At 33.0% G+C, this 17494-nt stretch overlaps 1 protein-coding gene across 2 annotated transcripts in view; it reads left to right on the forward strand.

Moving 5' to 3' along the window:
* The first annotated feature begins 3419 nt into the window (after nt 1-3419).
* Nucleotides 3420-17494, forward strand: part of LOC146533881 (uncharacterized) — a 65339-nt gene continuing 51264 nt past the window's right edge. For both annotated transcript variants that reach the window (XM_085194606.1, XM_085194608.1), the window contains exon 1: nt 3420-3800. The gene's annotated coding sequence lies outside the window, so the exon portion shown is untranslated. The remainder of the gene's footprint in view (nt 3801-17494) is intronic.

Here is a 17494-nt window from a genome sequence, read left to right on the forward strand (position 1 = left end):
AAGAAAGTCCATTCGAAAAAGAATACCAGCGCATAGACGGTCGTTTAGCAAAGAAGAAAATGCGATTAAATTAAATTTCCGCCAGTAGGAAGTCTCAAAGGGTCCGATAGCCGCAATATCTTAAGCTGCCTTTATAGGAATCGCCGATCGACTTTCTGGACCGAGTGCTTTGGCGTTTTCAACATTATAGTTTTATTGGAAATTGAAATATTGCTTATTAGTAGTTTTGGTCATTACTCATGTTAACAAATAAAGAAAACATAGTAGCGCAGTGGGTCAGCTTTTGGTTCGAATGATACTCGTAATATAAGGACTTCGAATCCCATTCGAAGCTATTAATTATTTATTTCAAGAGCTATAAGTAATGTAGTTAAATGTGGTCACTGGTTCCTTGTACAGTTAACTATATTTCAAGCTTCATTAAAACAAAGCCAGGTTCTCGTCTCGTCAATCAACGTACTGTAGAGTTACGAGCAACGTAAACGATTCATGACACGTTGTCCTCGCACAAAGAAATTCTCAGTGTAACACGCTGTGTCCCGCTGAATAGGCAAAGAAAATCTTGGGTCAAGACACTCCGTTCTTCACTTTCTGTTTTTTTGCATATTAGGAGGTGGAACTCAACACCACCCTTCTGCTTGCTGGAACTAGGAGGTTAATATATTGCATTGCCTCACGAGTGGGTATGGAATTCACAGCTATCGCGTGTAAAGTCGTCAGTGGTTTCAAATAAGGTATTGATGACAATGTAAAATGCTGATGGAAACCATAAGAATATTAGAAACGAACTCCTTAAAGGGTAAGCACTGCCTGGAACAAATGGAACCTCCATTTGTTCCAGGCACTGGTGTAGTCTGCCTTCGCATAATACCAGCCAAGCGCAAAGGAGCTTGGACAAACAGAAAGACAGACAGAAAAAAAATTAAATTTTTGTTTTAGTATCATTTAAATAATTATATGTTTTTTATAATACATGGCTATTCTGAATTCACTGATAGACGCATCGATTTTATTTCTATTTACTTATCCATATACAACACTAGCGGCCCGCTCACGGTTACACCCGCGTGAACTATGTTATTATTAATTTCTGTCTCCATGACTACGTCCTAGTGACGTTCATGCAAAATTTGAGACTCCTAGCATTTAGTAACGAATGACGAAGACAAATGTCCATTAGTAACGAAGTTTCATACAAAATTTCAGATTCCTAGCACATGTAGTTTCTGAGATTTCGTGATGAGTGAGTGACCTTTCGATTTTATATATATAGATTAAAACATATGACATAATATACAGGTGGTAGTACAGACAAAAGCTTTTGAAATTATTGATTTTGAGTATAATAAGTAGGGTAACATTCATGACGAAGCTGAGAGGTGACTGTATTTTACTATAACTAATGATAATTGTAGGTTCAAGTTCAATTTGGGAAGACGTATTAAATCATTGCACTTGGCTTCATCGTGATGCAGTAGGACAGTAACTGACTGTAAACACGACGGCTATGGGTTCAATTTTACATTGAACGGACTGATTATATTTATTTTTCAATAATTAATTCTTTTCATTTCCCCGCTCTGACATGCAATGAGTTCTACTTCATGTGCAATGTCCATATTCGAATGGGAATTTGGGAAGAAAGTGGAAAATTAAGTTTCTTGACTCTGCCTTATTTTCTTCGTCTACGCCGTTGTTAGCAGAATATAGCGCGAGGCTGAAATAAAAGCGCTTTCATGATTTAGTTAAACAGAGTGATTCTCCACACAAAAGACGACTAGCAATAACGAAAAAACATTTCTCTCTAATATATCAAGATATATGAAGGTCTCCCTCGTATATACTATCTTTTGAAATACATTTTCAGTAATTACACATTATATTTGTGTATTCAATTTATACAATACGATTCGTTATAATGAGCTCGAAGGAACAGTTTCTGCGTAATATATGATTGAGATTGTGGCATTTCTGAATACCACTTTGTTATACATTCAATTGTATTGGAAGGGTTTCACTAATTCTGTTCAGATCTTCTGAGGCGCTCTCTCTCTATTATATATCAAAATTTCCATCTTATTTTACAATAATTACATTCACTTCAAAGTATTTATGTTTCTCCTTCAATTGGGTTAGTTAAGCCGATTTTACCTTGCCAGACCTAATTACGAAGTAAAATACTTGTTATTAATTACCAAAATATTGTTATTTTATAAGTAATTTAATAGTAACTAAAATTTATTACTGATTTCATATATTATATTATGTAGATATAAGACATTCTTCTTTGAAGTGTTTTATGCTTTCCCTTTGATATGAAAGTCCAATGAATGAAGCGCCTTAAGGCAATATTGATAAAAGAAGATCTTAGAGCATGTTAATACGAAATTAATAAGTATAACAAAAACAATTTTTGTATCACACAAAATTCTAAGTAAGAATCATTTTAAATAACAGCGAATAAGAATAAATAGAAAATAAAAATATGCAAATTTAACCATTATTAATACTCTAAAACAAACTTATAAATTTCAATTTACCTACACTAAATTTACTGTCCTAATTAACCCGTCCGAACAACTCAATATTTTGGGCGTCTAAGCATATTGATATACGCCCGGGGCAGATCGGTTCATGTTTAATGAAAAAACTTTTGTACATTTCTATTAGGGTCTTTCGAAGCCTGTAATTTTCGAACGTTAACGAGCTAAATTTTATTGAAAATTAATTGCAACATCTTCATAGAAAAGTTTTCAGCCAACTCTAATATCTTAAACATTTTCTCCTGGCAAAGTTTGACAATACTGTATATCTGACATGGGATGAGGGAGGGTGAAGGGAAGTGTCGGAGTAAATCTTCACGAATTTGTTCCGTCAAATATGAATTAGTGATGTTCATGTCTTATATTTCTGTAATATTATGTATGTAATTTTCTTATTGAATACGTGGAGTTAAATATGTGTACACTTAAAAACACACTTGAAGAGTAATAAAGCATGCGCGGCCCATAGTTTAGATATGATTGACAGTATAAAATAATAACATCATAATTGCTAATTAGCAAATGAAGAGAAACAATCTCAGTTACAAAAATTTACATTATCTTCCTGTTTTGTCCTCGAGGTTTGCAAACTGCTGCAAAATAAAATGTAAAGATAATACAAATCCTTTAAATTCAAATCATCGTTAGGGATTACAACTTAAAATAGCTTTCCTGTACAACAAGCTTATTAGTGTGTATACAAGACGCGCGTGTGTAAATGAATAACCGTTACTATATACATCATTTACAAGCTCAAAAATGTTACTTTCCCGCTTCCTCTCATGGACCTCCTATAGCGGCGTGTGTGTGTGCGTGTGTGCGCCTGTGTGGGTGCGCAGTCCGGGCGCTCGTAGCCCCCGCCAGTGGCGAGCCAGCCGTAGCGACGCTACGACGCGGCTACGGCGTAGCACCCCCGATCTACCCACATAATCGAACAATAGGCCCGGCGGCGAAATCAGTTTTGTTATTCTTCTCAAATGTGTACAAAAGCTTTGTGACTCGTAAAAATAGAAAGACAATATGCTACGAAGGGACACTCTTTGTTCTCTCAGAAAACAATTATTACGGTGCGTTTACGTAATATTTTCGTTTATTAATATGAAAATGATGTAAGAATAGTTCGGCCTGCCTATACTCGTTTAAAACTCAGTGCTCAGTACATTTCAGTGTGACGTTTCTGTGTTGTGAGAAAACTAGACGATAGACTGTTAACTAATAGTGTTCGGATGGAATTTTGAATTTTATTACAACTTTCAGGTAATATTTTTTTATTATTTTGTTTTTTTGGGTAACCAAAAATATACAATGAAAATAAATATATCACCTAGAAAATTCAGAAAAATAGTTTTATAGACAACTATTGAATACTTACTAGACTACTCGTGTATTTTATAAACATATATTTATAATGATTTCAGTCAGTTAATTATTTAATTAGTATATGTATAATTAAAAGTATATTAAAGTAAATTATTAGCTACTGTTCATAATTCATTTTATAGTCTGCGATAATTCTCACCGCAATTTTTTTTGTTGTAACAGTTGTTACAACAGATAACTACCTTGTTTCAATTTTACTTTACAACGTTGTAAGTAATTATTATGTATATTTATAATTTTAAGCTTTACACTTTTTGTCTATCATTATAATAATTATTATCTAGTAATCACGTAGGAAATAGTTCTATTATTAAGGATTTTCATAAATTTAAATGAATAAGAACACATTTAAAATTAAATTATCGTATTAGTGGTATTTTTTAACTTCAAATTAGATAATAAAATGATAATAATTACTATAATTTTATTATCTTATTTCAGAATTCTGAAGTTTATTTAAAGTTTAGTCGTAGGTAATTACCTAATCAAAATAAAAAAAACACAAATATAACTAATCAGATATATAATCACTATAAAAAATCGTCTTCTTTCACATTAAAATTAGGTTCCTTTTTAATTCGTATTCTGAATTTGAACCTATAGTATCTTCTGACTACTGGTCATCGTGCTACAAAGACGTAAGTTATAAATACTAGTACTTTTTTATCTATATTTCACTATATACCTGTGATTCGTTTGTTGGTTTGTCATAGACACATACTAGCTTCTCATTAGTAAATTCTATTGTTAAATTATATTTATAATCACTAGTGGACCCGAACGCGGCTACTCCCGCTTGAACTATACGAATATTTATTAAATATATTTATGAAATTATTTTCTATTTTTATTAGAGAGATGCGTTAAGGCAAGCTCATTTTGGGTGACGTTTTCTAACAACAAACTTTGCAAATCGTTGGCTAATCGGTCGCATAGCGACGGTTGTTATTAACATGGCAGAATAAATTGCATGTCAAATTAATAAGTATTTTAATATATTGGTATATATCGAAAATATTACAAATATAAGAAAAAAGTATCCTATGTTTATCCCGAGACCCTCAAGTATCTCTATGTGAGTATTTTATCACAATTAAATTAGCGGTTTGGCCCTGAGAGCGTAAAAGACAGACAGACAGAGTTACTTTCGAATTTATAATATAGATATGGATAACATATTTAACACAACAATTTGAACACAACGATATATCTACAAATAGAACAACACACAAATACATTTGTTAATTTGACATGAACGGATCAAGCTGCATACGACATTACTCAAATATTTATTCACTGAGCTAAACTAAATTAAACGTATTGCTCTAGCACTTTGAATTCTAGTTGTTAATTTAAGTTATTCAACGTTAGCAAAGTAACACGGAGCAGCCACGAATTAAGTTATGAAGCAAAGCGCGGTGTTGAGTTCCGCCACACAAACCCAATGCCTCCAGAACTGAGTGGAAATTGGGTAACCGAGTGTCTTAGCTACGTGGTTCCCTCTGCCTACCCTACTGTATGTGGGATACAGCGTGAAGCTGAAAAAAAAAGTGAGATCCTAGTGTCGAGATACTTTGTTTTCTTTTTTTCACCCAAATACGACACATTGCATGTTGAGTAACGTAACTCAACGTCTAACCAGTTCATAATATAACATTTTATAATATTTCCGCATTCTAATTCTTTATCCAAGCAAGGTCTTTTATTCCGTGAAATTGACGCTCACCGAAGCGAGCTTTACTATAGTCTCACCATTTTCGAAGAAAGCGTCGTATCTATATTTTAATGATACTGCGGCCCACAAAAGGCTTCCACTTACGGGCCGTGGCTATGAAAAACTTTTCTATGGACAAATTTTTATAATAGATGTTGTCATTTTAACGATCTTGGGCAACTTTCTTTTTAGAAATTTACGTTTTTATATAACCATTATGTTATGAAATATATTTTTTTTTCTTTAAAAAATTTAATTTAATTTTTAATTTAAAATTTAAAAAAAATTCTTAATCTAAATCTCTATTCTTATTGTGCGAATACAAGAGTTAATATTTAGAATGTTTATAATTTTTTGTCTTTTAGTTTTTGTTTAAAAGTTTTTATAACAATCGAATATTGTTACATGCTTTCATTAAGTATAATAAATGTTAGAAAATCTAAATTAAAATTTAACAATTAGAAAAATACATACAAATATATTATTCTATATTTATATATAGTAGCGTAATTGTAGTTTTATTTAAATTTTAATATACACTACCGAGTAGATATTGAAACTACAGCCGTCGCATTTACAATCACAGGCTGTGTCGTTGCACCTCAAAGGCTTCTTTAAGAGCTTTGTTAAAGTTTCTACAATGTTTTTTTTTGTAATTATAATTGTATGTAATAATATATGTATATCATAATTTTAAATATTTTTATGAAAAAATATCTGATGTTGTATTTCCATCCATCGTCCCTTCAACGTCCACTGTTGGACATAGGCCTCCCCTAATTCTCGCCACTCCGTCCAGTCCTGCGCCCTTTGAATCCAGCGGATTCCCGCTGTCTTCTTAAGGTCGTCGGTCCACCTGGTTGGAGGGCGGCCTGTGCTCCTTTTGCCGAGACGTGGTCGCCATTCGAGGACCTTTCTTCCCCATCGGTTGTTGGCTCTCCTGACAATATGGCCTGCCCATGATGTTGTACTTAATAAACGCCAACGCGGGAACTAACAAAATATAAAAATATACCACTCTATTTTACACATCACATACGTTTTTGCTTTTCAGTAAGTTTTTCAACAAACGAAAAAAGTTTGCATCCTAAAGCGAGAGAAAATTTGGCGTCAAGCCTAACCTTAATAAGTGTAAAATTGGCAGCGTCGACAAATATATGAAATGTGTTTTTTTTTTGTTATAATTGACATGAAAGGAAGCCCTTTAATCATAGACTCTATACATAAATTTTAAAAGTATATATTTTTAATTTACATATTTATTGTTACATAACTACTTTTTATATAAAAAAATACATAATAAATATTAATTACTATTTCTAAAACACATAAATAGAATATATTTTTCTTTAGTACAAACCTGCTTAATATTTTAGTGTATTCTGGAAACTTGTGTATTTTCTGTGTCTTTCCAAAGTTTGTGTTAGCCTGTGTTGGAACCTGTGTGTGTTCAGTATAAATAGTTTAGTACTTTGCAACGCTCACTTTGTCAAGGCTTATTTTGTAGTCCGTTCACCTGTTGTTATTATGCGACGTCTGTTGTCGACCAAAACTACAGTGTGAAAGGGAGTTTCAGGGAAGATTGATAGTTTACAGAAAAGCAGGTAAACTTATAAAGTATATTGAAAATAGAAACCTTTTTCTTGTTATTGTCTTTCTTTTTTATTTTAGGAAAAATGTATTGAGAATATAAAGGTATAAAAAGATAATATGAATAATTTTTTAGCTAATATTAATTTAAAAAAAAATCGTGGCTGCCTATTCTCCATTCTAAATAAATTAAAATTAAAACCTTATTAAAAAATAAACTATCTACTTTTTTATGATATTTGTTATATCTAAAAGCTTGAATTAAAAGCTCGTGAGAAAGGGTAAGAGTAACATTTGTTAAAGAGCTTTCCTGAAAAAGCAAGCTTGAATTTAGAGTTGACAGCCACACTCATGTAAAGAGGACGTACTAGAAGAAACAATGCCCCAAAGGAATTGCTAAGAATTTCAACTTAAAAATACACAATGAATGTCAAAAATTATGTTAAAAACAATGGAATCCTGGTGGAGTAGCATATACCGTCCAACTATAATGGTTGCGCGTTCAATTCCTATTTAGGGAAATGAAATAGTTTTTTTTTTCGCTATAGTAATATATAGCGGGGCGTTGAGTTGCGTAATGGCGCAAGGTTACAAGTGTGTGACTGTACACGAGACAGGTTCTGGGTTCAATTTCTGGATGAAATATTTGATACTTTTATTTATTTGCTCTGCTGACGAGGTAAGCGCGGCGTTAAGTTCCGCCGCTGAACATCTCAAAATTAGGCGGAAAATGGGAAGGGAAGTCTCAGGTCCCACTAGGATTCCAGGTTACCTCTACCTAAAAAAAGAGTTGCGTCTCTACGTTTCATTACGTTCTTTATGTCTTACAATACAATAATTCTAGATACACCGAAACAATAGAAAAATATTAAATTAATAAATATTATTTGAAACCTACGCTTTCTAAAATTGAGGGTGGTTTTAAGTTAAACAATATAAATTAGAAGCTCGCACCTCGTGCCACTCAACGCCCGCACATCGCGCTATTAAAGTATAAATTAATTTATGGCCGTATTATTGAAATAATGTAATATATGTATAGTTTAATTTGTAGTTAAAATATTTATTATTATTCAAATTCATAACTTAAATTAACGACTATTTTTAAATTTGACACTATTTAATTTTGTTGTTTTGAAACAAAATTGAATAGTACCGAACGAATACTATTTCATGTACAAGATATTAACCAATATACTTTCTTTACATTATAATATGATGAATGTTTTTAATAATGTTATTGCTTAAGAATAAAAAAAATATCACACGCCTGTTTAGATTAATATGTTTCAAAAGAACTATGGATAATTTTAACGCAGTATTTTTTTATAGCTTAACACTGTAACTCGCATAATATCCTGCTTTGGCAGAAACAGAGGAAGAGGGAACCTGGGAACCTAGTGTTAAGTTATCCGTTCCTATTAAGGCAATTCCGTTCCCCACTTTCCGCCAACTTTCCAAGCTCAACGCCGCACTTTGTCTTATTACCAGTGCACTCTTGTGCCTCTGCGCCACGACGGCCTCTACGTAGTACATTAGTTATGCCTAAAATGTACATTTATTTCTTTCTATAGAAAATATGTCAAACCTGGATTCATTAAGTTGTAAACAGCCATTAATTTTGAAAAATGTGAAATTAACGTTACCTGAAAAATGTGGACGAATTGCAGCTCAAATTAATTAGTTTTATTTGGGCCAAAACTTCTATATAAACAGGGTTTTTATGTGTTACGTTTAATAGGCTTGCAATTTTAGGATAGTATGAATTTGTTAAACTTATTAAAATTTTATTTCTACATTCCAATAAAAATGTTAACCTTATTTTATCATCAATTTTAACTATCGAGGCCGTCATGGCGCAGCGGCACTAGAGCGTGACTGTAACACGATGGTTGTGGGTTCGATCCCCACTCGAGGGAGTGAAATATTTATTTACGTTTATACTTCCATTTCTTCGCTCTGGTGCCGAGGCAAAGCGCGGCGTTGAGTTCTGCCATTCAACAACTTTCAGAATTTGGCAGAAAGTGGGGAATGAACTGTCTTAACAATAGGTTCCCTCTGCTTACCCTGCTGTGTGAGAGATGCAGTGTGAAACTGATCTATTTTTATTATTTAACTTTCGAAATTGAAATTGAAAATATATTAAAAATAACTACCATTTTTATTTTTAAGGGTGTATCGCTCTTACTAAAATAATCCTATACTGTAATCCACTTCGCCGCAACCCCCTTTGACTACTCGTACATACTAACATATAGCAACAAGCATTTGCATATTAAACTTTGCTTTGTTCGGTTTTGTATTGTGCCTCAATACTCGATATTCGATCCCTTATATTACTCTCAATACAATACAAAATTCAATAACGACTTCCGAAATGCAACGATAGTACTAGCGATACGTTTTCGTTGATATTATCGAAATATGCTTAAAGTTAACGGTTAGAATGTATGCTTTTAGTATTGTATAACATTTTAAAGCTATATATTGTCTTTATATAGTTTACTAGTAGTACAAGCGTAGCTTCGCCCGCTTAAATTTACTGTTATATTATAACCAAATTATACTAAATCTTTACAAAAACTGTATCCTATTATATATTATATATACTTATTCTGTTATATAAGCTTAAAGTTTTAACTTTAAAGTTTCATCTAAATTAATTCAGGAGTTTTTTGTGTGAAAGTGAAACAAACATCTATCTTCATAAACTTTCTCATCTATATGTATAAAATCGAAAGGTCACTCACTCATCAGGAAATCTCAGAAACTACATGTGCTAGGAATCTGAAATTTTGTTTAGGAGTTATTTATAGGACGCTAAGACGGGAATTTGCAATATTTGACTTCTAAGGGGTTATTTTTGGGGTTGAAAGTTTGTATGAAACTTCGTTACTACAAATGCTAGGAGTCTCAAATTTTTGCATGGACGTCACTTATAGGACGTAGGTACTCATGGAGACAGAAATTAATAATAACACAGGCAAAGCCGCGGGCGGGCCGCTAGTTTGTAATAATTGCAGGATAGTAGGATTGAACCTGCGAACACCGCATTTATGCCACGACCTCAATAGATCTAGGTTATGAACGAAGCATAAATCAATACCATAAGAAAATATATTGATGAAATAGCGAACATAAACGATGTTCCAACTTAAGAAAATACTACGTTCATAAGAAAAAGCAATAAGATGAAGAAAAATTATTCAACCATATTACGTATAAGAAATACAACACAATTCAGTTTAGTGTATTATTTTATTGTGTTTTTTTTTTTAATCTTTATTGTATTTATTTCATGTTATTATTTTTCACGTTTACAAAAAAAATTAATATGCATATATGCTACTAAACTAAAACTGAATGTTGAACATTTAAAACGAGGTTATTGCTAATATTTATCACCATGACGCAGTTGTACAGCTTAAACATATAAATGTGAAGGTTGTGGATTCAATCTTCATTTGACACAATTAATTATTTTTAATTGCTCTGCTCTGGTAGATAAAGTGCAACGTTGAACTCCACCACTCAACACAAAATGTTTTGAATTCAGGACGATTCATGGGGGGCCTACCTACCCTTTAAATCACAAAATAAAGAAAAAAAGCTAATTTTTTCCTAATTTTTCAAGGAAATTGCAACACTATCTATATTACACATCGTTCGTTCATACAAGTGTAGGCTCACTGACACGACCATACGAATACAGTTGTTTACGGAACAAGTGATACCTCGATGACTGAGGGCATTGTGTACTACGAACGTAACTCCATTGTGGAGAGAAACGTCATAGCCTGCCTCTATATCGAACATGTTAGTCGATATCGACTCTCAGTACATACATATACTAAGAGTAGAACTGTGAAACGAAATGCTTAGTTACATTTACAATAACTGTTTACTTTTTCTCCTTTTCTGTTGGATTTTGGGATGGAAAAGTTATTTTTTTATTTATGATGTTTTTTTTCGTTGAAATGTTGGTTTCTTATTCTGTCTGATAAAATGAGTGAACTGAGGCCCTAGTGGCCTATTGCAATTAAGAAATAACAAAGAAATATAAATATAATAAATGAATGAATAACTAAGGGAAAACAATTAATTTTAAGTTATATTTAATTAACTTAGCCTTAGCGTCCCGGTACTACCCCAATTTACAAAATATTAAAAAAATACGGATATAAAATATAAAAATTGGAATTGTTGATACATTATTTATATAAACTTTTATTTGTAATATCGATTTTGATATTTGGTATCACATAAAAAAATCATGTAACGAGTCGTTTTGTTTGCACATCCTTTTTCTGCCGTTTACAATATACATTTCAGCAATTACAGTCAATTTTCAACACTAAATATAGCTACTGATTTGAGAGTTTTAAATTAAAAATATTTTTACTCATATATATCTACAAATATTATTAATTTTATAGGTTTAGGTCGTAATATTTTGTTTTAGCTAATATTAGGGGACTTTAATTAAAATACCTATTTAGTTAGATATTGAATAGATAAATGAACTAATCTAATATTACCATAAAATATTTAGTGTTTGCAATATCTCAGTACTATCGTTAGAATCCCAGCTTGCATTTCTTCGGAGAGTCTTTGGCAGGAAATTGAATCGGATTTTCGAGGATACCACTTTTCCGAATGCTTCACTGAAAATGAGTCTAAATTGGGAAAATATTGTGACAGAACTCACGATATTTCTATGGAGCTTAGAAATTATATTGAGGAAATATAATACAACAAAAATAAATTCAGTTAAATTATGCTGTAAAATTACATTGTGTATTGTATTGAGAGTTTGAATTTTTTAAACTCAAACTATCGAATACGTACAACAAGTGGAGAAAAGAGTGCCTTAACTCTCTTCGTCTATACCGCTAAGCAGAATAAGCTGTGATACTGAAAAAAATTACAAATCTACAGTGAATATTTAAGTAAATTAACAATACTATATAACTTTATGAAAAGCAACTTTTTACATTTTGATCATATATACAACTTCGGAAATGTAAATTGATATATTTGAACGAAAAATTCATTTAAGCGTGCCCGTACTTTGGAAGGTAAAATACCCTCATGAATTTTTATATAGGCCGGGAATGTTTATGAGACTGTCAAATATGCCTGGCGGCCGAATATATCTTTGAACATAAATTATTTCTAAATTTTTGACTTAGGTCTCGTTTTTAAGTAAGATAACATAAAAGTGGACGAAAAGTGTGGAATTTAATATCTTAACAGATAGAGATTGAGAGGTTCACTCGGTATTTCAAATATAGTAGGGCAGATAGATATAGCGTGAAGCTGCTATTATAGTTAAATGTAAAAAAGTAAAATATATTATTATAATCCGTAGTTTGTTTTAAATTTATCTTCATATTTTTTAGCTAATTACGTTAAAAAAGAAGCCAGTCGTAGCGTGGCCAATTCAGATAATTTGAATTTCTATAGAATATTTATGTTTGTTACCTCTGAAAAAAGACAATAAATTGATACCGAAATATTTATTCATAATATTTGTTTTATCAAAACTACAAATATAGCAATTTATAAAACTTTTATTGACTCCTATAAAAAATTATATATTTTTTAAAATATTTTCCAATTGTATGAAAAATATAACAACCAGTAATAGCTTGTTATTAATAAATGTATAATTTTATTTCCCGGTTGAGGCCAGATACCCGGTTACGCAATTAAAGCGTATGAAACGGTCTCGTCCTCTGAGATTTGCATACAGATACGCCATTACAGTCAGCGGCGCTTTATGGTATGAACATGACATGTGTCATAAATGTTGACTATTTTTGTGTGGCACAGCTATGTATGTTAAAATGTTTATTTATCATAAGCATGATAGCATGCTCATTTTTAGGGTACCGTACTTCAAAAGGAAAAACAACGGAATCCTTATAGGATGACTGTGTTGTCTTTCTGGTTTTCTGTGAAAATCATTCAATATTCCGTGGATGTATCAATCTCAAATTAATATCATATATTTAGGTCTTTGGTGCCTTGGAATAGAGAAAAATCAAACTTTTAAGTCAACGCAATCAAAAAATACGAGGGGCTTATGCACTTTTTGCTGCATTTTGTAGGAAAATCGCCGCGTGTTCATAATATCCCTTGGACCGTTCTTACCTTTAGACATACGGAACCCTAAAAAATAACAATTTTATATTTATTATTAGTGTAGTTTGGAATATATTATAAACAGTCAAATTAATAACAAGGGGCGCGAATCGGACTTCAATTTTGACTCGCTGCTCTCGCAAAATCTCGGCAGTGTTCACATGTTGAGCGAAGCGTGAAATGAATTTTTGAATTTTTAGAAATATTTTTCGCTTAAAACCATCTACGTGGCCATATCTATATGTTTACAAATTTTCATCTTAATCGTTCAAACCGTTTGGGACAAAGAGTGTAAAAAGTCTCCAGTAGAGCGCTCCGTTCGCTTCGCTCAAATAATTTAAGATTATCTTAAAATTCTGTAAACATACGTATATCAATATAAAAATTAAACTCACAATCTGCCAAAAAAGCATTGATTACAAAATAAATCCACATTAGATTGGCCAGTTGGCTCCGATCGTAAATATAAAAACTGTGGAAAGAGAGCTATCAGAGGGAGATGCTATCGATTAACTGACCGTTCGGATCTCCCCCCGACCGAGGACGTGGACCCTGTTGTAATCAAAACAGTAATCAAACGCTATGAATTGGGGGCCGAATATAACTTTATTAGAATTTTAAACAAAACGGTAATAAAATTCGCATGTGAATAGTGGTTTTATCCGACTGCAATGAAAGGGGATTTGGATATGTATTTTTATGTTAATTTATTATTATTTATGCTTTTATTGTAAAAAGGATGCATTATAGTTATACTTTTTTCTAGATTCGCGTTGTATCCCGTTTATAGAACAGTAGGCAAAGGGATTTCCGCATTTGATTTGCAGAGGGAGCGACAAAATGAAAATATTTTTAATAATTCATTTTCCCGATTGGGAATAGAACCCACTACCGTCACTTTTCAGCCACGTGCTGTACCACTTCCCGGCCCGGCGTTGAGTTCCGCCACTCAACATTCGGCGGAAAATGAAGGTTTGGACTTATAGGAATACGAACCCATACATCCTATAAAATGAAAAAATAAACATAAAAAAACACGATTCAATACTTCTCTAGGATACCATAAAATATGCAGATAATTAAAGTATTTTTAATAACATATTCATACCACAGGCTATAGAAAAAAATGTGAAACATTCATAAATATTTACCATAATATTTTACCACCAAAGGGTTTGTTAGTGATACGAGTACACCATAATAATTTCCTTCGTTACCATCTGTTCAAACGGGCACGAAGCAAAATTATCTTCATCTCTTATTCTACCCGTTCATATTCTACGTCGAATTCAATAGATTTGACGTCGTATCATACGAATTGAATAAGTCATATAATTTCCATTTTGAGATTTAATATTTTGATGAAGTAGACCGCGGACGTCGCGTCCTAGCGGCTTCGTGGTTTAACAATGAAGTGTATATATTAAAGGTACTAGAGGGATTTGTTGAGATTTTATTTTTAAAGGATTTTAAAAGAATGTGAGAAACGCAAATATTGAATATAAGAATCAGTAATAAAAGAATCTATTAGTCTTTACGAACATTTTACCTTTTTTCTGGTACCGTACCTCAAAAGGACAAACCAGAACACTTTTAGGGTCACTTTGTAACTGTATGTCCATCTGTCATTAAAAATTAAAAATTAAATTAAATCAACTTCATGCTGTATCCCGCAAACAGCAGGGTAGGCAGAGGGAAGCTAGTGTTAAGACAGTCCGTTCCCCATTTTCTGCCGAATTCTGGAGGCATTGCGTGTTGAGTGGCAGAACTCAACGTTGTTGCCAGAGCAAACACACACACTTTTTCTCCCTACGCCACTAGCCTCATTTACCTCTATATCCAACTTAGATATAGAGGTAAACACAGTAAGAAGTCCAAGTACTATAACTACAGTTCCCATTCCGTTGTCGCGCCGGTAATCTGGACAGTGTTCGCTGGCCGACCAATTATCTACGTGAAATAGTGCCCTTATTACAGCTCTTACTTTGTACCAGCTTAAACAGGATTACGTCGGCGTAAGTAGCCGTCTGTATACCGAATTTAGTCGAAATAGTTTTATATTTTACTATTGTTTATGTGTGGTTTTTGCGAGCTGCAATTTTACTTCCGGTTTTTTGCAGGTTCAAATTGACCTATTTCTTATTAAGCAAACTATTTTTATTCTACAAATTATTTTTACTTCTGATGACGATGCAATTGCGTATTAGGTTGCGGAACTAAACGCCGTCATTTGCCTGGCAACCAAGCTAGGAAATGACAAAATGGGAATCGAATCTAAAACTAGTGCGTTTACAGTTGCCCGCTTGTGCTGCTATGTATTTTAGAGTCAAATTATAAAAGACTTTTTAACCTTAAACAACTATAACCACCAGCTTTTTCGGAAAATTTGGCTATTTCTCATTTGTTAGCGTTATGCGAAAAATTTTTATTCTAACTAATCTAAGCATACGATATCATAAAAAGTGATAAATGCGTTCTGAGGCCGTTCTGGCGCAGGAGCACAAGCGTGTGACTGTAAAGCGACGCTTGTGGATTCGATCCTACTCGGAGGAATGAAGTATTATTTATTAATAATTTCCATTCTTCGTACTGGTACCAAGGCAAAAGACCGGCGTTGAGTTCCGCCCTTCAAATGCCTCGAAAATTCAGCAGAAAATGGAGAACGGAGTGTCTTGAACTAGTATGCAGAGGCATACCTTACTATACGCTGTATCTTACAGTGTAAAGCAAGAAACAACTGTTATATGAACGAAACATTCCATTCTACAAGATTAATAAATAAATCATATATAGAATTTGAAAGCAATGAATACTATAATATTCGATAATTTAAGTAATACGAGTCCTTCATACACTAGACTACAGACTAGCCTTAGCACATGTACTCGTATTACGGTTATTACCGTGTTATTACTGTGTTATTACTTTTCAACATCATCTTGTGAGATTCTCGATGAATAGGAAAAGATTTTCTATTTTTGTTCTACCTGAGTGGGATATTTAGATTTTTTTTATGTACTTCCGTGTTATTACATTAATTAACCTGCATTTACTATGTGAGGCCAGTCGTGAAGCAGGGGCACAAATGTGTGAGTAAATGCGTAAGGTTGTGGATTCGATCCCCGCTCGAGGACATGAAATATTTATTTAAATTTATATTTCCATATCTTCGCTCTGGTGTCGAGGCAAAGTGCGGCGTTGAGTTCTGCCACTCAACACGCAATTATTGTAAACATGACATATTACACAAATACAAGAACTATCTACATGCAAGTAGTATCTATAATGGGCTGAAAGCGAAACCTCTGAAAAACGTGCCATTTTTTAAATAGCTGTCATTGAATGCAACATGCCTCTTGCTGCTAGTCTACAGTTTAGAGTAATGTGAGTAATAAAATACTGCAAGCAGTTCCAGTGTCTCGTCAGGTTGGCAGTTAGTGTGATGGTTGCCATTAGTTAGGTGGTGCCGCGCGGGTGCTACGCCGAGCTTACCACTTCGTAGGGCGTTAGGATCTGTTTTATATAAACTTTTTTTAGCTTAACTTCATAGGATTTCCCAATCTGGTAGACTAAAAGCACGGTGTTGGGTTCCGCTACTTAACACACTATGTTTCAAAATTGGGCAGAAATAACATTATACGAATAATAGCGTAAGGCTGAATTATATATGCAAGTTTGAGTAGTACGGGAGAAAGGTAAGACCTTTCACCTATATAAATACAGTGCCGATGATTATGGAAGAAGGTCATATGTACGGCTTGAGGACTCTATAATATATTGACGAAGGCGGACGAAACAGGTACCGTAACTCTCAGGAATATTGCTTAAACTGTGTACGCTTATATATTCGTTTTAAGGAATGTTTTTCTGTATATAGATACTATAAAGAAAATCGTATGACTATTAAGCAAGACAGGTGGTGGGTTCAATTCCTGCTCGAAGAAATGAAATATTTCATATTTTAATTTCTTCCCTCTGGTATCGAGGCAAAGCGCACTTAACATGCAATGCCTTCAAAATTTTCTTTATAAATATATAATATTCAGAAAAATCGGATTCTTTAATGATAATTTGGTATTCCTTAAGTTCCTCGTTATGGGTAGCATATAACCAACCTATT

The sequence above is a fragment of the Heliconius melpomene genome, chromosome 12 (assembly GCF_056956725.1).
Source record: "Heliconius melpomene rosina isolate 202511_hmr_F chromosome 12, ASM5695672v1, whole genome shotgun sequence".
Taxonomy (NCBI): domain Eukaryota; kingdom Metazoa; phylum Arthropoda; class Insecta; order Lepidoptera; family Nymphalidae; genus Heliconius; species Heliconius melpomene.